This window comes from Carettochelys insculpta, chromosome 3 (assembly GCF_033958435.1).
Source record: "Carettochelys insculpta isolate YL-2023 chromosome 3, ASM3395843v1, whole genome shotgun sequence".
NCBI lineage: Eukaryota > Metazoa > Chordata > Testudines > Carettochelyidae > Carettochelys > Carettochelys insculpta.
The window spans coordinates 103,730,294-103,757,638 of record NC_134139.1 but is presented as its reverse complement, the minus strand read 5'-3'; the positions used below and the strand labels follow the sequence as shown (position 1 = coordinate 103,757,638).

At 43.8% G+C, this 27,345-nt stretch overlaps 1 long non-coding RNA gene across 1 annotated transcript in view; it reads left to right on the top strand.

Annotated features, from left to right (window-relative positions):
• LOC142011294 (uncharacterized) overlaps positions 1–25,860 on the top strand; it is a 34,093-nt gene extending 8,233 nt beyond the window's left edge. The window contains exons 2-3 of the long non-coding RNA XR_012645034.1: positions 22,685–22,775; positions 25,776–25,860. This is a non-coding gene — a long non-coding RNA (uncharacterized LOC142011294). The remainder of the gene's footprint in view (positions 1–22,684; positions 22,776–25,775) is intronic.
• Positions 25,861–27,345: the final 1,485 nt, after the last annotated feature.

Genomic DNA, 27,345 nt, shown 5'->3' with positions numbered 1-27,345 from the left:
CTGAGCCCAACTCAGGGTAGGAGCCACTGGCCCGGATCGTTCTTAGCGCACCTCTAACCTCCCCCACCCCCACCCTGGGTGATTTACCTCTTCACCATCTCCTCTGTGTGCCTGAAACAATGCACCTCGGCTGCTGGAGCTTTGCAGTGTCCCTTTGTTTTGCTCTCAGAAAGTCATTTTTGTACAGGAAATCAAAGAAATCCATGGGGACATGAATTATGCATGTGCACAATGGTTCAGAATTTCCCCAGCAGCAAAGGACGAGTTTACATCTATAATTAAAATATAACCAAAGACAAATTCCTAATCTGTTTTGGTTGTCTGTGAGTGAACAAACATCAGAGCTATTGGCTGAACAAAACACCCTAACATTGTGTCATCTCTGCTGAACTCCCGTATGATGGTCTTTTCTTCAATTCAAGCTTTTACAAGTCCCTCTGTGCTAGTGGAGAAGTGGTTGTAGTTCTTGAAAAATACAGTAAACCCTCAATTTAATGGACCCCAATTTAATGAACTTTGTAAATAAAGGATATTAGCACCAAGACTGATAGCGGAGAAAGCTCAACGAAAGAACAAAAACGTATACACTTGCTTCGTCAATTTTCAAATGGTATTTGACAGTATAGATTAGAAAGTGACTTGGCCAGTGTTGGAGTCGTATGGAGTGGATAGCAGACAAATACGATTATGGAAAGATATGAATGATAATGTGGAAGCAGCGGTGAGAACATGTGGGGAGTTGGGAAGTTGGTTTAAAACAAGTAGAGGTACGAGACAAGGAGATCCAATATTGCCAAGTATCTTCATCGCACATCTGGAAAGAGTGATGGACAAGATCAAGGAAGAGGTAGAAGGGATATCTGTGCCTGGGAAAAGAATTAACAACTTGAGGTTTGTGGATGATATAGTTATCATTGAGGAAGATGAGGAGAAGGTAGTGAAAACGGTGCGGGTGTTAAATGAAGAAGGGAAGCGGTACGGACTGATTATGAACATTGATAAAACAAAAACAATGGTATTTGGAGATAAGGAAATAGGAAGGAAGATCAGTGTGGATGGTATTGAACTAGAAAATGTAGAGAAGTTCACATATCTGGGGAGCAACATAATGTATGATCTAGACTGTAAGAAGGAAATTGCGACTAGAATAGTGAAAGCAAGAGCGAGTTTGAAGGTGATGGATAAGATCTGGAAAAGCAAAGCAATTAGCTTAAGAATGAAGCTGGCAGTCTTGAAAACGTGCATTCAGCAGCATGTTGTACGGATGTGAGACATGGGTGATAACGAAAAACTCGAGAAGAAGAATATTGGTGTTCTGAGAATTGGATGGATGCAGAAGGTCACCAATGAAGAATTATATAGGAAGATACAGCCAAAAGAGAACCTGTTATAAAACGGAAGCTACAATTATTTGGACATGTATGCAGAATGAACGATGAACGAAAAATCAAGACCCTAGTATTTGGCATAATGGACAGCTCGAATAGGAGAGGCAGACCCCACAGAGAATGGGTAGATGATATAGTAGATTGGTGCAGAGCTAGTCTAGAGAAACTAAGCCACTCTGCCCTGGACAGGGAAAGATGGAAGGAAACAGTGAGGGAGGCATCAGACACCAACGGGTGCTGAGCCCGCGGTTATTGATGATGATGATGCCTGCCAGCCCCCTCACTCCCCAAAATAAATGCCGGTGACTCACCAGAACTTCTGGAACCACTGGGGAAGGGGGAGCTGGGGCTAGGGGCTCTCCTTCCCACAGCCCTGTGTGCGTGTAGTGTGTCGGCACCCAGCCACCACCGCATGCAATGGCACTGAGCAGCAGCCCAGGGCTACGTCTACATGTGAAGCCAACATCGAAATAGCTTATTTCGATGTAGCAACATCGAAATAGGCTATTTCGATGAATAACGTCTACACGTCCTCCAGGGCTGGCAACGTCGATGTTCAACTTCGATGTTGCGCGGCACCACATCGAAATAGGCGCTGCGAGGGTACGTCTACACGCCAAAGTAGCACACATCGAAATAAGGGTGCCAGGAACAGCTGCAGACAGGGTCACAGGGAGGACTCAACAGCAAGCTGCTCCCTTAAAGGGCTCCTCCCAGACACAGTTGCACTAAACAACACAAGATCCACAGAGCTGACAACTGGTTGCAGACCCTGTGCCTGCAGCATGGATCCCCAGCTGCCGCAGAAGCAGCCAGAAGCCCTGGGCTAAGGGCTGCTGCCCACAGTGACCATAGAGCCCCGCAGGGGCTGGAGAGAGAGCATCTCTCAACCCCCCAGCTGATGGCCGCCATGGAGGACCCAGCAATTTCGATGTTGCGGGACGCGGATCGTCTACACGGTCCCTACTTCGACCTTGAACGTCGAAGTAGGGCGCTATGCCGATCCCCTCATGAGGTTAGCGACTTCGACGTCTCGCCGCCTAACGTCGAAGTTAACTTCGAAATAGCGCCCGACGCGTGTAGCCGCAACGGGCGCTATTTCGAAGTTAGTGCCGCTACTTCGAAGTAGCGTGCACATGTAGACACAGCTCAGGTGTTGGAGGCTGCTGCCTGCTGGCAGGCTACGGGGTAGCAGCTGCGCTCTGCTGGGGGCTGGAGGAGCCGCAGTGCTGAGTGTGCCGAGAGCAGCGGGAGGTGGAAGGAGCTGGGCTGGCATGCAGCTCCTCTCCTGGTAATTGGGAGAGGCAGATAGAGGTGTAAGGCAAAGAAAGGGGCAGCAGGGGGAAGGGAAAGGGGAGGGCAGAGGGCACTGAGTGATGGGCTGGGAAGTTCAGCGCATCTTCATAGCGTATAACCATTCAGATTTAACAGATTTTCGGCAGTAATGGACACCCCTTCTCCCCATTAGTCCGTTAAATCGAAGGTTTACTGTGATGGCATATTCTCTCTCAGCGCGTTCTGTTGCTACTGTACAAGTATCTGTTATTAATCAAGCTCCTAATTTTTTAACTTTTCTGAGGAAAACAAATATTAAAAATACTACAGTTCTATGCAACATTAAAGAAAATTGTGTGGCTATAGGATTCCCTTGATAACACTTCATAGCGTGTGAAAACTTTATAGTGTGAGCAATGCACACTCAGTGCAAATTAAACTATGTGCAATAATTTTTGCTGTGCTAGGTAACTATAACTTCTGTCGTGGTTAAGTGCTTACATTTATCAGCCTTATCATTGTTTATAATGTTTTAAATCTTAGCTGTAAAAGAATAAACCTCCAATTTACATTTGCTTTGCAAAGGCTTAGAGAACATAAGAACATAAGAACGTCCATACTGGGTCAGACCAAAGGTCCATCAAGCCCAGCATCCCATCTGCCGACGGTGGCCAATGCCAGGTGCCCCAGAGAAGGAGAACAGAAGACAATGATCAAGTGATTTATCTCCTGCCATCCATCTCCTGCCCTTGTTATGAAGGCTAGGGCACCATACTTTATCCCTGGCTAATATCCATTTATGGACCTAACCTGCAAAAATTTATCAAGCTCTTTTTTAAATCCTAATAGAGTCCTGGCCTTCACAGCCTCCTCAGGCAAGGAGTTCCACAGGTTGACTGTGCGCTGTGTGAAGAAAAATTTCCTTTTATTAGTTTTGAACCTACTACCCATCAATTTCATTTGGTGTCCCCTAGTTCTTGTATTATGGGAAAAGGTAAATAATTTTTCTATATTCACTTTCTCCACACCATTCATGATTTTATATACCTCTATCATATCGCCCCTCAATCGCCTTTTTTCCAAACTGAAAAGTCCCAGTCTCTCTAGCCTCTCCCCATATGGGACCCTTTCCAAGCCCCTAATCATCTTAGTCGCCCTTTTCTGAACTTTTTCTAATGCCAATATATCTTTTTTGAGGTGAGGAGACCACATCTGCACGCAGTACTCGAGATGTGGGCGTACCATAGTTTTATATAGGGGAAGTATGATATCTTTTGTCTTATTATCGATCCCTTTTTTAATAATTCCTAACATCCTATTTGCCTTACTAACTGCCGCTGCACACTGCGTGGATGTCTTCAGAGAACTATCCACTATAACTCCAAGATCCCTTTCCTGATCTGTCGTAGCTAAATTTGACCCCATCATGTAGTACGTGTAATTTGGGTTATTTTTTCCAACATGCATTACCTTACACTTACCCACATTAAATTTCATTTGCCATTTTGCTGCCCAATCACTCAGTTTGCTGAGATCTTTTTGTAGTTCTTCACAATCCCTTTTGGTTTTGACTGTCCTGAACAACTTGGTGTCATCTGCAAACTTTGCCACCTCACTGCTTACCTCATTTTCTAGATCATTGATGAACAAGTTGAACAGGATCGGTCCCAGGACTGACCCCTGGGGAACACCACTAGTTACCCCCCTCCATTGTGAAAATTTACCATTTATTCCAACCCTTTGTTTTCTGTCTTTTAACCAATTCCCGATCCATGAAAGGACCTTTCCTCCTATCCCATGACCACCTAATTTACATAAAAGCCTTTGGTGTGGGACCGTGTCAAAGGCTTTCTGGAAATCTAGGTATATTATGTCCACTGGGTGCCCCTTGTCCGCATGTTTATTAACCCCTTCAAAGAATTCTAATAGATTAGACAGACACGACTTCCCTCTGCAGAAACCATGCTGACTTTTGCCCAACAATTCGTGCTCTTCTATGTGCCTTGCAATTTTACTCTTTACTAGTGTTTCTACTAATTTGCCTGGTACTGATGTTAAACTTATCGGTCTATAATTGCCAGGATCTCCTCTAGAGCCTTTTTTAAATATTGGTGTTATATTGGCCGTCTTCCAGTCATTTGGTACCAAAGTGGATTTAAAGGATAGGTTACAAACCACTGTTAATAACTCCGCAATTTCACATTTGAGTTCTTTCAGAACCCTTGGGTGAATGCCGTCTGGTCCTGGAGACTTGTTACTATTCAGCTTATCAATTAATTCCAAAACCTCCTCTAATGTCACTTCAATCTGAGTGAGTTCCTGAGTGAGAGCGTCCCAGGGTGAATGCGATTCTTTGTGTATGTCCATTATTCCCTATTTTAATTTTCACAAGCAATTGGAAGAATATCTAATATTTTCCTTACTCAAAGCAGCATTAAAATATATTTGTGAAAATTCACACTCAAAGAACTGGGGTTGAATAACATTTTGAGACTGGCTTACATTTAAAATAAAATCCAATCAAGTCCATAGCTGAAGCTGAAAGTCCATCCTGAAGGCAGGTGAGTCTCAAAACTAATGGCTGGCTAGCAAGTTAGTGGTGTGCTAAAATTTCATAACAGGCCTTAGTTCTGATGTGGCAATTAGGGAACGATGTTTGCATTATGAGAGGAGGGAGCTGCTTGAATGTAAACCGCTGGCTGGTGATTAGAATTGCGTCTGCTGTATTCTTAGGAGGAGCCATAGGCATGCAATTAACATTTCCAGTATTTAATAGCTGGCTAACTGAGAAATATTTTTTTTATTCCAAGAGTTATATTTTTGGGAATCCTTTTACATTTTTATTTGTGACTAATAAACCACCTGTCCTGGAGGGGGTGACCTCCTGATTTTTGGACTTCTTTCTATTTCTGTCTAAACTTTCAAACATCGCATAGTGGTGGGATTGACAACAAATCTGCACTCTTTATACCCCAGTCTTGGTTTTGTTCAGGAGTGAAATACGGGACTGCTGTCATGCATTTTGACATCTGAGGTAGATCTTCAGGGTACGTAGGAAAAGCTGCCTTGTTCTGGTTTCGACAGTGGTAGGAGACCCTTGAATGGTTAGTCTATGTGCACTATACACGTATTGGCTTCTGTGGTGTCTCCATGCAAGGGTTTATGTTATACCCATTCCTGCAGGTGTCTGGAGCCCAAGCCTCCAAGGGAGCCCTCAACCTCTATCACCCATGCACCCCATTAACTGCGCTCACTAGTTGTCCCATCCCTTTGTCATCCTGAAGGAAGTTTGCCAATGTTCTGTGTTACTGGGCAGTTTAAGAACATGTGAGGCCAATATACCCTATGGCTGGTCACCCGACCTAAATTTGGCTTCAAAGAGTGCACCTGCTGCTATAAAGGGTCCAAGAAGGAGAGCTTTGGCTGTAAGTAGTTAGGTAAACTTAGAAGGAAAATGGAGGCACAGCTGAACTGCCAGAGTCCCCTGGGAGGGGAGGCTGCAAGAGCCTAAACTGTGGTGTGTGAGCGGAGCAGTGGGTTGTTGGTTTGTAAATTTGGACAATACACCTGCCTAAAGCATCTGCTGGAGTGGTAGGAGTCCTTAGCAAGCTGGGGAGAAGCTCTGCCTTGAGATGCTCTGAGCTGCCCCTGTGGATACACTTGCAGCTAGATTAGATTTGCTTTCTGGGGTGGTGTGATGTTGTTGGATTTGTTACAATAAGTATAAAGCCATTTATGTGATCACTCTCCTAGGTTTGCACCAAATCTTATACCAGGTGGGCCAAGTGAGGTGTCTAATGAAAGCTGGTAATGCACTGGATCTGTTTATGCTATTTGTATATCTGTGCCATGTTTGTAAGTAAAGTTACGGATATTGGCTTCATATCTGAACTAGAAATGTTTTAATGCTGAGAATCACAAATGGGAGGTGTGATCACCTCCCCAGTCAGGTGACATAGTCTGAACAGAGACCAGATACTTATACGTCAATTCCACATTTTATGGAAGTGGACTGGGATGTGCTGGCTAGCCCAGCAACCAATGGCAGGATGCCTGAGCAGGTGACCCTCTAGTGCCTATGGAAGAAGAAAGGAATTTTTCCCTCCATGTGGCAAGCTGTAAGATGCAGTGACCATCTTTGTCTTCAGTCCTCATGAACTAAGCTTGTTTGAACTAGGGTCCCATCCCTCAGGGGGTGTATTTTCAGAGACTTCCAAGAAATCCGCATATAACACCGCTGGCCTGCAGCAATAGCTCTAAGTGATGTATGTAATGTACCACTTTAACAATTTTTTTCTCTCACAGTATTCTTTCTTTCTTTGTTAATAAACCTTTAGATTTTAGATTCTAAAGGATTGACACAGTGTAGTGATTTGGCTAAGATCTAAATATATATTGACCTGGGAATGTGGTTGGTCCCTTTGGGGTCTGGAAGAATCTGTGTGGATTTGGTGAAATAGGTTTTCATAGCCTCTCACCTGGGTGAAGGAGGGTTGCTGGTTTGGGCATTAGGAGCAGCTGGAGAATCTGTGGGTTGGCTTATGTAGCTTCTGTCTGGACAGTGGAGCTGGCAGAGGTATTTGTAGGGCTGGCTTGGTTTGCCTGACTGAGAAGGAAATTCTGGTCTGGGTTGTAAGTGGCCCAGTTTTAAGCAATTTGCCCAGGATTGGTTCTCTCAGCTCAGCCCAGAACCCCCTGTAATAATATGGCGGGGAGGAGAGGTCTGCTTGGGCGGCAGTAGGGAGCTGCTCGCTATGAAGATTTGGGGTGACCACATGGCCACTGAAGGCCACTATCTCTTATCTTGCTTATAAATGTCTTCATAAGGGAAAGAACATTTTGGAGCCAAAATTCCATCCTTTCTATCAGCATTCAAACTTTCTGCCCTTTGTTATGTCTCTGTAAGATAGTCAAATGAACTGTGACATTCGCCCAGCTAACAACTGGATATCTTTGTTCTCTCATGGTGCCACTGTGGCTGTTCTACTGTAATGCTATAACTAGCTTGTGGGCTGCCAGTGAACGTGTAATAGGAACTTAAAACCATGATAAACTGAGATACTGAATCCCTCAGCAATGAGTCTTGTAGGGACTCGCTTTGAAATTAAAGTATAGTCATTTTCAATGTGGCATCATCTTATTGTCTGGGTGCATCTGCACGTAAACTTTCCCTTAGAGTCTGAACAATGTACAGGTATGCAAGAGATAAATTAGACTAAGTATAGCACTCACCATTAATCAGGAGACTAAACAAGCAGGAGGTCTGGAAAATGTACACAGCTGCCAGTCCATTTATCTTGCTGTCAGGTGACTTTTCAGCAGAGAGAAACTCAGATGTGGTGGGTTTGTGGTCTTTTTGTGTGTCTGTTTCACAGCTCATGGAAAATTCTCTCTCTCTCTGTATAGATAGATATAATGATGATACTAAAATCACTTACATCTTAAAGTGCAGTTCTGTTCTGAAAGGTGACTGTGAAAGTGTTATCTTCCTGCTCAACAGTTCTGTACCTTATATGCACTGCAAGTCATGCCTGCTAATATATGGAACAAATGAGTTCACTCTTTATTTCGGTTTGCACCACAGGGCCAATGAATGACTAAATTAGATTGTGAACAACAAGAAATCTTGTGGCACCTTATAGACTAACAGATATTTTGGAGCATAAGCTTTCGTGGGCAAAGACCCGCTTCATCAGATGCATGAGTAGGGGTGGTGGTTTCAGAGGGGTATTTAAAATGTGGGGTCCCAGTAAGAGGGAGGGCCAGAGCTGACAAGGTCTATTCAGCAAGGTAGAAATGGCCCAGTATCAACAATACTTATCAAAAGAGTTAAAAACAAGTCAGATCAGACAGGGGGATGTGAGCCTTTGTCAGAGTCTAATGGGGAGATATTAGCACCCAGAGCAGAGAAACTGCCTTTGTAAAATGCAGGCCACTCCCAGTCTCTGCTTAATCCATGGTTAATGGAGTCAAATTTGCAAATAAATTGCAGCTCAGAGTTTTCTCTCTCCATTTGATTTTTGAAATTTTTTTGTCTCAGGACTGTCACCTTTAAATCTGCCCCTGAGTGTCCAGAACATAAGAACATAAGAACATAAGAATGGCCATACTGGGTCAGACCAAAGGTCCATCAAGCCCAGCATCCCATCTGCCGACGGTGGCCAATGCCAGGTGCCCCAGAGAAGGAGAACAGAAGACAAGTGATTTATCTCCTGCCATCCATCTCCTGCCCTTGTTATGAAGGCTAGGGCACCATACTTTATCCCTGGCTAATAGCCATTTATGGACCTGACCTGCAAAAATTTATCAATTTTTATTTTATTTATCAATTTTATTTATTTATCAATTTTTATTGTCCAGGGAGATTGAAGTGTTCCCCCACAGGCTTCTGTACATTACCGAACTCCATTAACCATGGATTAAACAGAGCCTGGGAGTGGCTCACAGTTTACAAAGGCGGTTTCTCTGCTCTGGATGCTAATAGCTCCCCATTAGACTCTGACAAAGGCTCACATCCCCCTGTCTGATCTGACTTGTTTTTTCCTCTTTTGATAAGTACTGTTGATACTGGGCCATTTCCACCTTGCTGAATAGACCTTGTCAGCTCTGGCCCTTCCTCTTACTGGGACCCCGCTGTTGAAATACCCCCTGAAACCACTCCCCCACTCATGCATCTGATGAAGCGGGTCTTTGCTCACAAAAGCTTATGCTCCAAAATATCTACATAAGAACATAAGAACATAAGAATGGCCATACTGGGTCAGACCAAAGGTCCATCCAGCCCAGTATCCCGTCTGCCGACAGTGGCCAATGCCAGCTGCCCCAGAGAAGGAGAACAGAAGACAATGATCAAGTGATTTATCTCCTGCCATCCATCTCCTGCCCTTGTACTGCAGGCTAGGGCACCATACTTTACCCCTGGCTAATAGCCATTTATGGACCTAACCTGCAAAAATTTATCAAGCTCTTTTTTAAACCCTAATAGAGTCCTGGCCTTCACAGCCTCCTCCAGCAAGGAGTTCCACAGGTTGACTGTGCGCTGTTTGAAGAAAAATTTCCTTTTATTAGTTTTGAACCTACTACCCATCAATTTCATTTGGTGTCCCCTAGTTCTTGTATTATGGGAAAAGGTAAATAATTTTTCTATATTCACTTTCTCCACACCATTCATGATTTTATATACCTCTATCATATCGCCCCTCAATCGTCTCTTTTCCAAACTGAAAAGTCCCAGTCTCTCTAGCCTCTCCCCATATGGGACCCGTTCCAAGCCACTAATCATCTAAGTCGCCCTTTTCTGAACCTTTTCTAATGCCAGTATATCTTTTTTGAGGTGAGGAGACCACATCTGCACGCAGTACTCAAGATGTGGGCGTACCATAGTTTTATATAGGGGAAGTATGATATCTTTTGTCTTATTATCTATCCCTTTTTTAATAATTCCTAACATCCTATTTGCTTTACTAACTGCCGCTGCACACTGCGTGGATGTCTTCAGAGAACTATCCACTATAACTCCAAGATCCCTTTCCTGATCTGTCGTAGCTAAATTTGACCCCATCATGTTGTACGTGTAATTTGGGTTATTTTTTCCAACGTGCATTACCTTACACTTACCCACATTAAATTTCATTTGCCATTTTGCTGCCCAATCACTCAGTTTGCTGAGATCTTTTTGTAGTTCTTCACAATCCCTTTTGGTTTTGACTGTCCTGAACAACTTGGTGTCATCTGCAAACTTTGCCACCTCACTGCTTACCTCATTTTCTAGATCATTGATGAACAAGTTGAACAGGATCGGTCCCAGGACTGACCCCTGGGGAACACCACTAGTTACCCCCCTCCATTGTGAAAATTTACCATTTATTCCAACCCTTTGTTTTCTGTCTTTTAACCAATTCCCGATCCATGAAAGGATCTTTCTTCCTATCCCATGACCACCTAATTTACATAAAAGCCTTTGGTGTGGGACCATGTCAAAGGCTTTCTGGAAATCTAGCTATATTATGTCCACTGGGTGCCCCTTGTCCGCATGTTTATTAACCCCTTCAAAGAATTCTAATAGATTAGTTAGACACGACTTCCCTCTGCAGAAACCATGCTGACTTTTGCCCAACAATTCGTGCTCTTCTACGTGCCTTGCAATTTTATTCTTTACTATTGTTTCTACTAATTTGCCTGGTACTGATGTTAGACTTATCGGTCTATAATTGCCAGGGTCTCCTCTAGAGCCTTTTTTTAAATATTGGTGTTATATTGGCTGTCTTCCAGTCATTGGGTACCGAAGTGGATTTAAAGGATAGGTTACAAACCACTGTTAATAACTCCGCAATTTCACATTTGAGTTCTTTCAGAACCCTTGGGTGAATACCATCTGGTCCTGGAGACTTGTTACTATTCAGCTTATCAATTAACTCCAAAACCTCCTCTAATGTCACTTCAATCTGGGAGAGTTCCTCAGATTTGTCACCTAAAAAGGCTGGCTCAGATTTAGGAACCTCTGTAACATCCTCAGCTGTGAAGACTGAAGCAAAGAAATCATTTAATCGCTCTGCAATGGCACTGTCTTCCTTGATCGCTCCTTTTATATCTTTATCGTCCAAGGGCCCCACTGCTTTTTTAGCGGGTTTCCTGCTTCTAATGTATTTAAAAAACATTTTACTATCATTTTTTGAATTTTTGGCTAGCTGTTCCTCAAAATCTTTTTTGGCTTTTCTTACTACATTATGACACTTAATTTGGGAGTGTTTGTGTTCCTTTCTATTTTCCTCACTAGGATTTGACTTCTACTTTTTAAAAGCTGCCCTTTTCTTTCTCACTGCCTTTTTAACTTGGCTGTTAAGCCATGGTGGTTCTTTGTTAGGTCTCTTACTGTGTTGTTTTTATTTGGGGTATACATTTAAGTTGGGTCTCTAGTATGGTGTCTTTAAACAGTTTCCATGCCGCTTCCAGGGATTTTAGTTTAGTTACTCTACCTTTTAGTTTCTGTTTAACTAGCTTCCTCATTTTAGTGTAATTCCCCTTTTTGAAATTAAATGCCGGAGTGTTTGACCGCTGCGGTGTTCTTCCCAACACAGGAATATTAAAAGTTATTATATTGTGGTCACTATTTCCAAGTGGTCCAGTAACAGTTACCTCTTGGACCAGATCCTGCGTTCCAGTCAGGACTAGATCGAGAATTGACTCTCCCCTTGTGGGTTCCTGTACTAGCTGCTGCAAGAAGCAGTCATTTAAGGCATCAAGAAATTTAATCTCTGAATCCCGTCCTGAGGTGACATGTACCCAATCAGTATGGGGATAATTGAAATCTCCTATTATTACTGTGTTTTTTATTTTGATAGCCTCTCTAATCTCCCTTAACATTTCAGCATCACTATCACTGTCCTGGTTAGGTGGTCAGTAATATATTCCTAATGCCATATTCATATTAGAGGAATGAATTGTTATCCATAATGATTCTGTGGAACATTTTGATTCCTTTAGGATTTTTGCTTCATTTGATTCTATATTATCCTTCACATATAGTACCACTCCGCCACCCGCACGACCTGTTCTGTCTTTCCGATATAATTTAAATCCCGGTATGATAGTGTCCCACTGATTGTCCTCATTCCACCATGTTTCTGTGATGCCTATTATGTCAACTTCCTCCTTTGATATGAGGTACTCCAGTTCACCCATCTTATTAGACAGACTCCTAGCATTTGTGTAAAAGCACTTTAAAAAACTACCACTATTTATATGTCCGCCTTTCACAGAAGCGTTGGATTTTTTTATATGCAATTGTTTCACATCTGAGCTTGCCCATATATTATTTCCCACATTCCCTATCTGACTAACTTCTAGGGAATCCCTATCTATGGAGCCTCGTGTAAGAGAAGTCTCCGTCCGATCCAGGTGCTCCCCCCCACCAATCGGCTTTCCCCCACCTCTTAGTTTAAAAACTGCTCTACGACCTTTTTAATGTTTAATGCCAGCAGTCTGGATCCACCTTGATTTAGGTGGAGCCCATCATTCCTGTATAGGCTCCCCCTACCCCAAAAGTGTCCCCAGTTCCTAATAAATCTAAACCCCTGTTCCCTACACCATCGTCTCATCCACGCATTGAGACTCTGAAGTTCTGCCTGTCTACCTGGCCCTGTGCGTGGAACTGGAAGCATTTCAGAGAATGCCACCATAGATGTTCTGGATTTCAGTCTCTTTCCTAGTAACCTAAATTTGGCCTCCAGAACATCTCTTCTACCCTTCCTTATGTCATTGGTACCGACATGTACCACAACCACCGGCTCCTCCCCAGCACTGCCCATAAGTCTGTCTAGATGCCTCGAGAGATCCGCAACCTTCGCACCAGGCAGGAAAGTCACCATACGGTTCTCCCGGTCATCACAAACCCAACTACCTATATTTCTAATGATCGAATCCCCCACTACTAACACCTACTTCTTCCTAACAGCTGGTGCTCCCTCCTCTGGAGAAGTATCCTCGGCGTGAGAGGATACAATAGCACCCTCTGGAAGGAGGGTCCCAACTATGGGATGGTTTCCCTCTGCTCCCATTGACTGCTCTCCTTCCCTGAGCCTTTCATCCTCCGTAACAGCATCAGGACCGTCAGATTGGAGGTGGGACAGCCCTACTATGTCCCGGAAAGTCTCATCAACAAACACCTCTGCCTTCCTTAGCTCCTCCAGTTCAGCCACCCTGGCCTCCAAAGCACGCACTTGGTCTCTGAGGGCCAGGAGCTCCTTGCATCGAGTGCACACATACGCCACCCGCCCACAGGGTAGGTAGTCATACATATTGCACTCGACACAATAAACAGGATAGCCCCCACTCTGCTGCTGGGCTTCTGCCTCCATTTCCTACTCTAATTATATATGAGGGTTTAATTAAATGTTTCAGATAGAGGTTGTTATAAAGGATTTAAGTTTAAGGGCAATAGAAGTCACTGGCTCCCTCCAAGCTCCCCCTCTCAACTCCCCTCTCAAAACTCCCTCCTGTTAGCACTCACCCTGGTCGCAAGCACCCGGTCGCAAAGCTCCCTGGTTGCTTACTAGTGGGGTTTAAGTGCTCGGCCTCCCTGATAGCTCCTCCCTCTGCCTACAGCTCAGCCAATCTGCACACAGTGTTTCGATTCAAACCTAATCAAGACTCACAGCTTCCAACTGCCTGCCCGAGCACATGGCCTTTCAAACAAACGCTCAGCTCAGCACTCCAAACTCCAAACAAACAAAGGTGCCACAAGACTTCTTGTTGTTCTCAAAGCTACAGACTAACATGGCTACCTCTCTGATAAATTAGATTGTGTTCCCTGACTCACTTAACAGGATTCTTGCTATGTTTAAATTACAGTCTTACATTCTGCCTTTAGTTCACCTGCACATCTTAACAGAGGACACAAGATGTATCTCATGGTGATGTGGTAAAATAAAAACTGCAGAGGGTGACCTTCAGTTCAGGTTGAATAGGCAGGGCTTTTTTGTGCTGGTACTTGCTGGTACTGAGAATCGGTACCTCAGCAGCCCCAGATGTGGGATTGGCTGGGAGTGGGGGGCGGGGAGCTGTCTTAGTACCGGCTTCTCTCTTTCTTTTTTTTTTTTTTTTTTAAACAAAAAGGGCACTATGAATAGGTGATGTTGGCGTTGGCAGTCAGCCCATTTGTCTGTTCTGAAGCATTGAAAAACGAGGCACTCGGTACCTCTCAATACCATTTTCAGAGTGATTTTTTTCAGTGTCACTTCACCCTTTAAAACAAACTAACCAAAGAATAATCTTTTACTACCTTTTTTTTAGAGCCTAAAAAATACCTCAGACCTTAACTTTATAAGGCAAAAAACTCCAATTATTCGTCTCCTTTTTGTCTGATGTTTTACACAAAACCAATAAATCACCTGGATTTGTACTTTTTTGGATGTTGACTTGAGCTATTAGGAAAATAATTATTTAATCTGAACTAAAAAGTGTTACTACATTGGATTTAGCATAATTGATTAGCTCATTAGTTGTTCAAGTCTGGTCGCTTGCTTTCTGCACTACCCCATAGTGTATATTCTGATTCAGAGGCAGGCAACATCGTCCTCATAAATGACTTGGCCAGCTATGCAATACTAGAGCATAATGGGAGGGGGAGTTCTTTCCTGATCATACCTGTGATCAGTTGAAAGCCCTGAAGCATGGGGTTTGCTTACCACTAGTTTTCTTGCCCAAAAATACCCTACAAACTTCAGTTTTGAAGGCAATTAAGGAAGCACAATAAAAGAACTCCCACTCCATATGATTCAATATTTTTAGAAGATTTTTGAGTCCTTAAAACTTGGACTAGAAAGTACTAGTTTCAATGGATTTCTTGCTGAATAAGTTGGAGGGAACTGAGTTGATGAGTTTATTAGGTCAGGAGATACATATCAGCCAAGCGCTTCGTGCTGTTCTGGTAACTTTGATGAGCACATGTTTGCTGTGTGGGTCCATAAAGTAGTTCATCTCCATAAAATCCTAGACTTTATGCCTTGGAAACCTTAATTTATGTTTTAGCAGCATCACACATGGATTATTGTAATTCTTTGTGTGTTGTCTTACCATCTGCTTATCTACAAAAATTGCAATCGCTTTGAATTCTACTGCCAGAATCCTCAGCCATGATAAGAAATATGAGACTACCTGGTTGGATGATGCTGACGGGGTTTTTCAAACAGCAGCCAAAACAATATATCAGTCTGACTTGCCTTAGCTCAAGCCTCTGCACAGTTACAATGCCTTTCATACTTTCCCCTCACCATACACTACTAATAAATAGCAGTTGCCCCGCAGATATCAGAGATGAGAGTTCTGCCGTTGGCTGAAATGGAGGCAGGAGCAGGCTTTGAGTATAATTATTCTCACACATTCAGTATCGTCATCACCACTTCTTGCCAACCACATGGCACTGTGCAGATATCATGGAACCCTGGAAGTTAGCAAATGAAAAAGCTAGAGCTATTGGGCTCGGTTTTCAGGGGCTGGCACCTGAGATCTCTGTGCAAAACTGCATGTCAGAATTGTGCTGTGTTTGCATGTGCTGCTTACCACTGTGATTGTGTGTGCAAATCAGGTGGCTGCATGCTCCAGTGACTATTTAGGTGTCTAGACTACCATTGGGATGTATAGTCACCTGACTTGCAGGTGCAGTCACAACAATAGTGCACAAAAATGAGTGAAACATTTTGTGGGCCTGAGCTTTCTGTTTGAAAAACTGGCCCATTCTCTTCCAACCCATAGTCTTGCCAGTTTGTTATTGGTCCCCTGCCTAATAGTTTTCAGTGCTTTGTCACCACCAAACAATAGGGCTTCCACCATGTTCGTAATAGGCAAAGAGCTTCCACAGTCTAATGGGTCTCATCCTCATCACCTTTCCTGGGAGCTGCTGCTTACGTGGTATGTCTGCATAACCAAAAAAAAGATTATTGTTTGGCGCTTGGCTATATGAGAAAGTTTTGCCAGTTACACCAGTAGGTTAGTGGTTCTCAAACTGTGGGTTGTGATCCTGTTTGAATGGGGTCACCAGGCTGCCAGTAGACTTATTGGGGCCCTGGGCTGAAGCCAAAGCCTGAGCCCCATCATCCGTGGCTGAATTCTGAGCCCTGGGGCTTTAGCTCTGGGAGCAGGGCACAGGTTACAGGCCCCCTGTGTGGGAGTGAAGCTCCTGGGCTTAGACTTTGGCTCCCCCTTGCCTGCGGCAGCAGGGCTCAGATGGGCTCAGGCTTCAGCAGCAGGGCTGACAAATCTCTGGGGGCTCTGGGGCAAGGTGTGGGTGTGTGTGGGGCAGGGGGGAGGGGTGGTTCCTCAGACAGAAGGAGCGGGGCCGATCCTCAATGCCACTCGGGCCATGGTATGCCACAGCCCTTACAGCTGCATGGGTCAGTGCTCAGGCACTTTGCTAGCCATTCAAAGGGGCAGATGCTGCATTGACAGCAGCGTCCGGGAGCTTCAGGCCTTTGTGCATTTGTTCCTCTTGATTTCCCTGAGTAATTTTTGTTGTCAGAAGGAGGTTGGAGTGCAGTGCCGTTTAAGAACGTCAGCAATATCGTAATAGTTGTACTAGTATAACTCCCTGTGTGCAGATGCTTATTCCTGCGTAGGGGTGTCTTTGTATGGGTTTAGTTGAAACCCCTTCCAAACTGAGGTAAGCTAAACCAAAAATGGGTCCTCTTTTTTGAAAAAGAAGTGTGTGCACATGGCAGTTGTATAACTGTATCTGTTTACATTCGCACAGTGGTTGATATTGGTGTGGCTTTCCTGTGTAGACAAGCTGAAGGTTGTTGTAGGTCAGGATTCAGTCACAGTCCCAAGGAAGCTTGAAAAACTGCTGTACTCACTTTCAGGCTCTCTGTGGGAGTTCAAGGTAGATTATAGGATTGTTTTTGGATGTGTTTTAAAACTGATTAGGATATCATATTAAATTTGAGACATCCATGGAATTTTTACTGTCTGGGTTCTTTCTTTCACATTCAAGTTACCAGTCTCAATAGCTCCCTTGTATTTTCCATGTTGTGAACATTACTCTAGTCTGATCTGCTTTAGAGCTTCATGTGCAGGTGAAATCTTTCTCTACTCCCTCTTCCACATCTATCCATACTGCTGCTAAGGATTCATTTGTATTTGTGAACTAGATTTTTTTTAACAACCTTACATTTTGCTGGGAAAACCAGATATTTTGTTGTTACTGAATCATAAAAGCAAGCCACCTAAACCTTGTCAGTTTCTATGGCTCAGTACAATTATAAATATTTAAGATCAGAAATTATGTATCAGAAGTAACCTTTTTTAAAAGGCTTGAGTGACTTGCTAACCTATTAGCTTTCAATGAGACTTAAGCTCTTTAAGACTGAGGTTACGTCTATAATATCTGGGAGATCAACTTGGTCAGGGTTGATCTTCCAGGGATCAGTTTCACATACCTAGTGGGGATGCACAAAAGTGATCTTTCAGGGGTCAACAGCTGACCCTTGTACTCCTCGCTCCTGTCGACCTTCCTTACTCCTAGTGAGAGAGTTTCTCTTGTTGACCTGCCTCAGTGAGGATGGCCAGATAAGTCCATCCTAGATACATCGATTCCATCTACACAATTGTGGCAGCTTGAATGGCATATCTATGATTGACTTTAAGGTCAAGTGTAAACCTGCCCTCAGACTGGTAAAGATATTTAAACACCAATCTCCCATCGATTTGTTTGTGTTAGGTATCCATAGACACCTCTGGTGATCTGGCATCTAGCTTGCTTCTAAAAATGGAACTCAGGGTATGTTTATCTTGCAGTTAAAAATCCTGGGCTAGTCTTTGCCGGCTGACTTGAGCTTGTGGGGGCTCGGTGGGAAGGGGCTGTTTCATTGTGGTGTAGACATCTGGGCTTGGGCTGGAGTCTGGGCTCCAGGACCCTGTGAGGTAGGAGGGTTCCAGACCTTGGTCTGTAGCCTGTGCCCTAAGGTCCACACCACAAGTAAACAGCCACCCAGTCAGGGACTCTTACGCCCGAGTCAGCTGGCACAGGCCACTCACAGGTATCTAAGTGCAGTACAGAAAAATCTTTAGTTCCAATGTCATGTATGTGCCTTTAGAAGTTTTATCTCAGCTCTCTGACAGAGTTCTAATAGGACTGAAGGAAACACATGTTAATGAAGATCTCAAAAATTCTAAATTTTGTTTGATTAACTTTGTGGGATTATTTTATAGGAGGGCTTTTTTTTGGGGTGGGGGGGGGCAGGGGAGGCAGTACCAACGAAAGGAATGCTCTTTACGTGCTTCTGTAGAAAGGAGAGTTTGGCAGGTGATTGTTCTAGCTGAGTGGAAGTGTCTTATCATTTTCCAGGAACCATACAGCAAATTGCTTGTTTTTCCTGTCAGTAATAGCATTAGAGTGGTGTGTGTCTGAGGTAATCACTGGGCAAAGTTCTCATTTCTCTGAATATGTCATTTCATTATTTTCATGTCTGAATTTTATTGAATCATAAATCATAATAAAACTAAACAAACAACTTTATTGCTCCCAGAAACTGATTGTTCCAAGGAACTCTCATAGAAGTACAAAACAAAAAAAAGTCAAATAATATTCACGGAGTTTTAGCCATTTACATTTAGTCAAAAGTGATGAGGTTCCAGGTTTTTAAAGGTATTTAGGGAGCTAAAGATGCAGTTAGGCACCTACTGAGATTTATAAAAGAGCCTAAATGCCATTGAAAATTGGGCCCAAAGTCTTCACACTCTAAACCATGGGTGTCCAACCTTTTGGCTTGCCTGGGCCGCACTGAGTGAAGAGGAATTATTCTTGGGCCGCATATAAAATATATAATATAGTTAATGTATATAAATCACATAATAATGTTAAAAGTTTACAATCTTGTGGGGCCGCATTACTAGCTGTCCAGGGCCGCATGCGGCCTGCGGGCCGCGGGTTGGACACACCTGCTCTAAACTTCCTCTTTGGTAAAATATTCTATTTCTCCGTAAGCTAGGAACAAACAGTTCCAGTCCTCATGCATTTTACTTTGGTTTAAGAAAACTAAACAGGAAAAGAAAGTAAAATCTTCTGAGCAGAGCACATTTCGTTGATCTTCTGTGTAACATTCTGCACTAAGAAACACTTTGCTTTTTTCTGTAGACAGGGCAGTTCTTAGAGAAGAGAATCAGAACTGTTCAGTCTGTAGGGGAAATTAGTACTCTCCCATAAGATGGTGAAAAAGAAAATCAGATAAGTTTGATTGTGAAGTTCAGCAGTTGCCCAAATATTGCTGCTTTAAAGCACTTTCTGTCAATAAGGTGCAGGGGTGGCCAATGAAATGAGCAATCAAATGCAGCTCCTGCTTGGAGCTGTGTGCTGGGAGTGTTCACTACCACTCTGTGCACATGGCCCAGCTTGGAGGGAGAAGCAAATGGCGGCAGCTCCAGTGAGTAGCTGGCATTGGGGTAGAGCTGCAGGGGATGGCTGGGCCGGGGGGGAAGGGGAGTGGGAGTATTAGGTTAGAGCAGGGTGTTGGGGTGCCTGGCTCTGGGGAAAGGGAGGGGCGATTGGGTTAGAACAGGGGGCTGGGGTGCCTGGCTCTGGGGGAGGGGGAGGACATTGAGCCACGTATTATATATTTTGTATATCTATATAGACAGATATATATTATATACATACATGTATAGATAGATAAATATATATGTATATATAAAATATGTGGCTCTTTGCACTCTCTCTACAGCTAGTTTAATTAGTCTCTAACTGGTTGGCTACCCCGATAGTGGTGTGGGAAGAGTCTAGTCCTGGAAGAAGTTTGTATCAAAATATAAATAAGCAATAAATCATGTACACTTCTTTTTTCCCAGAAGCTAGGCTGGCAATCCTGGTGTAAATCTCCTTGTGTTTAACTTGTTAAAATTGCAGTTTTGTGAAAACTGCTGCTGCTGTTAAAATCTCAGTTTTGCTGGCCCTCTGAAGCACAAACAAATTATTTTCTACCTCAGCAAAAAGCAGTGGCTCTTTTTAAACATGAGAACATAGTTTCCTACTATTAAATACATAGGTGCTGGGGGTGCAGCTGCACCCACTGACTTGAAGTAGTTTCCATCATACACAGGGTTTGCAGTTTGCTTCAATTGCTCTAAGCACCAGAACGATGCCAATTACTCCAGCACCTCTGATTAAATATCTCCCACATACAGAAAAGAAAAAAGCCATACGGTATCAATAAAAGGTGTGTGCAGAGTGTAAAGAGCAACAACAGCTGCATAGGAGTGTGAGAGGGAGGCCAGGCAAGGCAGGGGTTAAACAAGGCCTGTTAGCCCAATCAGCCCCACCCTGGTTCACCTGTGGCCAGCGTCAGGCCTGGAGGGGTACAAAGGGAGGGAAGCCAGCTCACCTTGGGGCTGACCAACAAAGAGGGAGGAGCTGGTTCTAAGGCAGGAGGTCCCAGGCCAGAGCTGCCACCCGGTTAGCCTCTGGAGGGTACAGCCCAGGACCCTCCCCCAGGTACTGAGGGGGCACGAGCCCCTCCCCAGGGAACCCCTCTCCCAGCAAAAGGGGGAACTAGATTCTCGGGGCCATGCCCCAAACTCAACTCATAGATGCTTGGGTGGGGGCTGCAGACCCACCCAAGAGGCCCTGGCCAGGGGGCCTAGCCACTAGGCCACCCAGACCCAAGTGCGAACTGCTCACAAGCTGTGTGTTGTAGATTCTTGTGTGCTGCAGACTTGTGCAAGTCTCTGCTTCTCTCAAAACACAACATGCCGGAGGTACAGATACTTCCTCTTAGACTGGCCTTGCTCAGCTTTCCTGAATGATGAAATCTGACAGTCAAGCGCTTGCTATTTGTGTGGGCGTAGTTGTAGCCAGAGAAACCAATTTGCATGGACACACACTCTACTTTAGCATGTGTCGCCTCCTTGTGTGCAGGAGTGGCTTGTTTATTCCGAATTCATAAAGAGAGCTCCGCTTCTGGACCAATTGGTGTGGAGGACACCGAGCTTCACAAGCTTGCTTTGCACCGCCTTTCAGAATCTCATACAAAACCTTTTTTGTTTTTATGCAATGTGCAGTTATTTTAACACGCTGCCGTATGCCTTGATCATTCCATCCAGGGATTTCTGTGTTTCAAGCAAGCTCTCAATCATACTTAGCTCTTAAACAGCACTTTTTGTCCATAGTCTGTACAAATGGGGCAAGAATCATTACTCCCATTTTACTGATAGGGAACTTGGGATTAAGTCCAGAGTCACAGAGCAAGTCAATGGCTGAGTTGCTAACACAATCCAAATCTCTTGGCAAGTGATGCAAAACAGACTAAAATCCATCCTAACCTGTCATAGTGGTCCCTTTGCTACTACACGTTGATTTTCTCTGATCCAGCACCCACAGGAACTGACTTGAGCCTGAGAAGAGAATTTTCCAAATGAGAGAGAGAGTCATCTTCTGCCAGCTCACAGCTCTGCACCTGGCTCCTCACTAACTGCAGGACCTGGCAGCTGGGTCCCTGTTTCTAGCTGCTCATGGGTCCTCACAGCCACCAGCCACCCCAGCTCCATGCCACCACCCCTGGGTCCCAGCAGCCTGTGGCTGTTTGCAGCCTCTGGCCATGGCTCCCCGCAGCTGTTCTCTGCCAGCAGCTGACAGCAGGCACAGGCTGCCTGACGAGGGATGTTGCGGGATAACAGAATTCCAGTTAAGAGAGGTAGATCCTGTACAACTTCTTTGCTCTGGACGAGTGGTGGTGTTGAATTCCAGGTGCTGAAATGGCTGCTGGGAGTTGCTGAAAATCACTGTCAGGCAGAATAGCCTAAAGGCTGCTCTAGCTTGCCTTGGGCTGTTGCCTGCTGTCATCAGGATTAGGGAGTTGCCAAAATACCCATCTTTTTGCTTGTCCCCTAGCTTTGCACTGGGCACAGCTCACCTGGTTCAGCAGATCTGGGCTATTGTTACCGCCCTTTTGCTTCTACACTCGCCCCCTCCTGTTGGAGGTGGCATGGTAATGAGGTTATTCAAAGCAGGCTAATGAGGCGCTAACGTGCATATTCAGTGCCACATTAGTATAACGGCCACTGCATGAATTTCGAAGTGCAGTCTTTGAATTGCAGATTGACAGTGAAGATGGGGGCAGCTTCAAAATAAGAACCCCACTTGGGCATTTGCTTACTCCCATCAGAGTAAGGGAATGTCCAAGTGGGGTGCTTATTCGAAGCTGCCCCCATCTACACTGTGAATCTGCAATTCGAAGTCTGCACTTTGAAATTCGTAGGGCTGCCATTATGTTAATGAGGTGCTGAATATGCACATTAGCACCTCATTAGCCTGCTTTGAATAACCTCATTACCATGTCACCTCCGATGGGAGGGGGCGAGTGTAGAAGCAGCTGTATCACCCCTTGCCTATTAAACCTACCAACTATTATATAAATGTTAGTATTTTCTTAATAGGAAGGGATAGCTTTTGCTTCTATTATTGCAGGCTTTTCCCCTCCTCAGAGAATTTAGTTCAAGTGAAAGCTAATATAGTGTCCCTCATTCTTCTTTCTCCACAGAAGTGGTATCGCATGAATAACATCGGTGCAGCCCTCCTCACCCAGGGAGGCTTAAACCTGACCTGGAGGAGTCATTTCTAGGGATGAGAAGGTAGCGAAGTACTTGATAAAATGCACACTGTTAAAATCATAGGACAAACTCGGTAATAAGGTCCATTACCCAGCGCTAAACTGGACCATCGTGGGTCCATGGGTGAAAACGAGGGTGGCACTTGACCATGCATAGCTATTCAGTGTGAATGGATCCTGTTCACTGATTCTTCAGGGTTTTCACATTCACAAAGCGGTTGGGGGGCAGGAACGACAAGTAACTCATTTTGTCTGGCTTTAGTAACAGACAGAGGATGTTAGAGGAACAAGATAACATCAATATGCCAAGTCTATGCATTCTCCATCTTTTTTATCTGTCTCTGTCTGTCTGCTTATTTCTTCTGGGCTGTAAATATAGGTTGATTAGATCTTCCTAGTTCTGCAGTTACTCCATGTGTGAACTTCCCACTGAAATTAGTGGGAGGTTTATATTTGGGGTTACTTTTGCCTTAAAACCTCACACACCCCTTTTTATACACTATTTATTTCAAAAATGTTGGTTGGGGAGCTATTGTGTAACACAATGACAAGGCATGTGCCATCTCCCCCTCTCGTAATTATTGGTCCACGTGGAAGAAAAGTCTACTGTTGCTGCCAGCTAATATTTAAGTTATTTCTTTATCTTCAGCAGTATAGGTTTGTAGTAAAATGCTGAAGGGCCTAGGTTCAAACCCTCTTTTGTGACTCAGATAGCAGAGAGAACTATATTTGTAATGCCACTAATCATTGTATAACACTGTTCTTTGTAAGTTTGTGTGATGAACCCAATGATAAAATTGTGCTTCAAAAGAAAGACATACTAGGTTCTCTTTTGTTCCCCAGCTGTTTCGTCTGGCTGGGATGAGGGACTTGCCTCTGCCACTAAATTTGGATATGGCAAGGGAAGGGACTTAAGACTCTCTAAGCTTGTGTGAGGAGGAAAATTAGCAGTGTACACCTGTGGATGTATGTGAATATTTTATCTTTTGCCTCAAAGGTAACTTGCTTTGAAGGTAGACTTCGGATCAGTCTTATCTGCAGCCATCAATCAGAGTCATACTGGAGGGATATAATCAGATTAATAATACATTTTCTAGCTATCTTACTGCTCGGGCTGAAAGTTCAGAATTTTTTTTAAAAAAAGCTTAACTGGAATCCAAACTTTGACCCTAATGGTCAAAGTATTAAGAAGTCAGATGCATTCTCCTGAATGATTCTGGAAAGGACCTTCTGTTTTGGCCTGCATGACATATGTGGCTTTCATGCTAGTACCCAGGGAAATCCAGGAAAGGTACATCATTGGAGTCACTCAGGCTGGTGTGTTTTGCAGTGTAGTTCTTCTGAAAGCAAAATACCCTCCTCTGGCTCATGTTTGGAGCAGACCAATGCACTGGGGTTTGGCAGCACTCAGGCATACTTCCTGGCAGCATGACATGTGAGGTTTCTCAGCTCCTGGTTCAGAACCAGAGGAACGTTCTCTTTCACCTTCCTGTGGCTAGAATTGATATAGACTTCTGCTGTTTTAAGACACTGAAGTGGATCTGTTGTTCCAAGTGCCATTGCCACAGTTATTGTGCTTTGCTTGAGGGAGATTATGAATAATTTCAGTTCCTTCAAAACTGGAAGGGATAAAGACAGCTCTTGTTTGTGGTTTCAACCCAGAGAGATTCTAACGTTAACCTCCCACCCCCAAAATATCTCATATGGGCCATCTTAGTGAGTCTAACCTGCAGATATGGAATCTTGTCCCTGGATTTATTTAACATATGAATAATAATACTTAAAGTAGCAAGTAAGATACTATGCCATTGTTGTACAACAAAGGATTCAGAAGTTGGACTACTACTGTTTCGCCACAGAGTGTCACTCTTATTCTACATATTGCCTAGCTGGCGTAGTCTCTTGGCAGTTAAATGGCTTATTCAGACCTCAAGATTTATTAGTTTGGCTTAGATTAGTGTCTCCAGCTTTGTTTTTCCACATGTGGAAGAGTATCCAAGTCTATTGAAAGAAAGCATACATCTCTAGAGAACATAGTGTAATTATTTCAGATTAGGAAAAAATGAGTAACCAAAAAATGTCCACTGAAAGAAACCTTGTGATTTTTTTTTCCTTCAGAGAAATAAAGAATGGGGTTAAAATGTTCATTAAGGACCCATTCTTGGTGTGTGGTGTATCCATGCATATCCTGTGACCAGTTCAGAAATATAGAAATATTTCTAGAAATATATCCCTAAATTATTGTAATGAACCAGTTGTTCAGCTATAATGGGGAATATTTCAGCATGTGAAACAATAAGATTGGGAAAAGTTATTGTGTGGGGTGGGGGAATCAGCTTGTGCATATCATTATGTTTGGGTTCAGATTCTGGTTTAGATGAGTGAAATATGAAGCAGAGAACTCATGTACTCAGTCTCATCTTCCTGCAGTTTGCACAATCTTCTGCTTTTTTTTTCTATCTGATTCAATTTTAAATCATGAAAACTTTCCCCCCTAAAATATTGGTAAAAAGCCAGAATCCAAGTTGAATGCAACAAAGTAGTTCAGTATCAAAGGGAGGGTATGAAGAGTGGAAAGGGTTTGTCCCTATACCACTGCTGAGCCTGACAGTTTGTCCACACGTAACCAGATATCAACACGGCTGAGATTGATCTCCCGGGGTTGATTTGAGGGTTTAATAGGGATGTGCTTAGTTGAATGCTTGTCACTCTCCCATCAACCCCAGTACTCCATGGGGTTGGGAGGAGTAAAGGACGTCACTGGGAAAGTTTCTTCCATTGACCTCTCATTGTGGGGATGCTGCAGAAATTTGGCTTTTGGTACAATGACTCCAGCTACACTATTCACATAGCTGGAATTGCATGTCCTATGTCGACTTTTTCCCTAAGTGTAGGCCTGCCCCGAGTGAGAGAGCGGAACAGGGAATGTGCTGCATCTATCCAAGGGCTAGTGGTCGCTTCCGCTTGTTCAGACTCTTGCACATTAAACTAGAGGAGACAAAGTGTCTGCTTACACTTGCAGCTGCCGTGGTCTCTGTGGACTGTTTGGAGTGAAAGGAACAGTTGTCTGCAGTGCTGTTGTAGCTGTGTTTGTCCCAAGATGTTGGAGGGACCAGGTGAGTGAGTATGGCGGAATACACCCAGGAGGTGATGTGACGCCCTGTATGCTGTTGTAATAATTATTGTACAACATGTGCCTGCTAAGGTGTCATTTGAAATCTCGTAACTTGCTGATCAGCAATATCATGGTAAACAAGACAATCCTCACCCATATGCAGAATACGCAGATGCATAGGGCACCCCAAAACTGGGGGCTCCACTGGATCTATGGCTCTCCTTCCTTTGGAGAGGCTCTAGTAAACTTAGGTCCAAAAGGCTTTTTCACTTTTATTAGCAGACCATTGAACCTGTCAAAGAGCCAATCACATAATAATGAAGCCATTTAACAAGCATTTGACAAACCCAGATATAAAATCTCAGTTTCTGAATTTACTGTATAACAAGCAGTCCTGCCTGCCCCTCGCCAAGACTGCCAGGTACTGCCCCCATGTACTTAGCTCATGACCTAATAAATGTGTCAGTCTCTAAGGTCCTTGTTATTTGTGATGCTACAGACTAACACGGCTACCTCTCTCAGTAAATTTGCTGTTAGCCTACAGGAGCTTAGTTTAAAACTTGTTTTTAAAATATTTCATTACTGTGTAGCTGAAGATTACAAAATCACACCTCTAAAATGTCATCAGTCCCCTCTGTCTGGGGAAGCCATTGAGCACAGGGATAGCTGTTTAATAGTACCGTGTAGAGGCCCATAAATCCTAACAATGCCCCCGTTGGTAAAATGTATGTGTCAGCTTTATGCATGAAGTTATAAATTTCCCCTGTATGATGTTAAAAATACATGTTCAGGCTCCAGTTAGGCCAAACTGGTCAAACTGACCTGCCTCGAAGAAAGGTGTGTGCGCTGCCTTAATTTTCATTTAAGTAGTAAACAGAGTCAATGAGCATGAAGGGGGGAAGGGAGGAAACAAAGAAAGCTCACGCAGGCTCAGACGTCCAGCAGAGAACATCCTCCCTGGTGCTGAAAGCGGTGCACCTTGGCAGTCTCCCAGGAGAGATTCAGGTGCTGCCCAGCTGATTAGCAGAGTGCCTGCAGACACCCACAGTGGGCAGCATGTGTTTGTATTGGTGGTGTACATTCACACATGCCTTAATGCACATAACAAAATTTATTATGCCCGTGGATGCAAAAAAAGAAAAAATAGAGGAAACACTGCCCCCAGGTACCCTGGTCTCATTTTCTGCCCTTGAGAAGACAGAGAAAACCATGGTCGGACTTCAAGATATTGATCCTGATCTTAGGAGTTCAGCCACTAATACTGCTAGAAGCATGTGGTAGGAAACTTTGCTTGAATCCAATGTCATTTGTTAGGCATTACAGGTTGAACCTATCTAGTCTGCCACCTTCAGGACCTAACAGGTGCCAAACCAGAGAATCTGCTAAACCCTGGGAGGTCAGTAACGTAAGCCATAGGTATCTCTTTATTTTTATTTCACTGAGGCGATAAACAGAACAATGCTTGCAATGCTGCTTA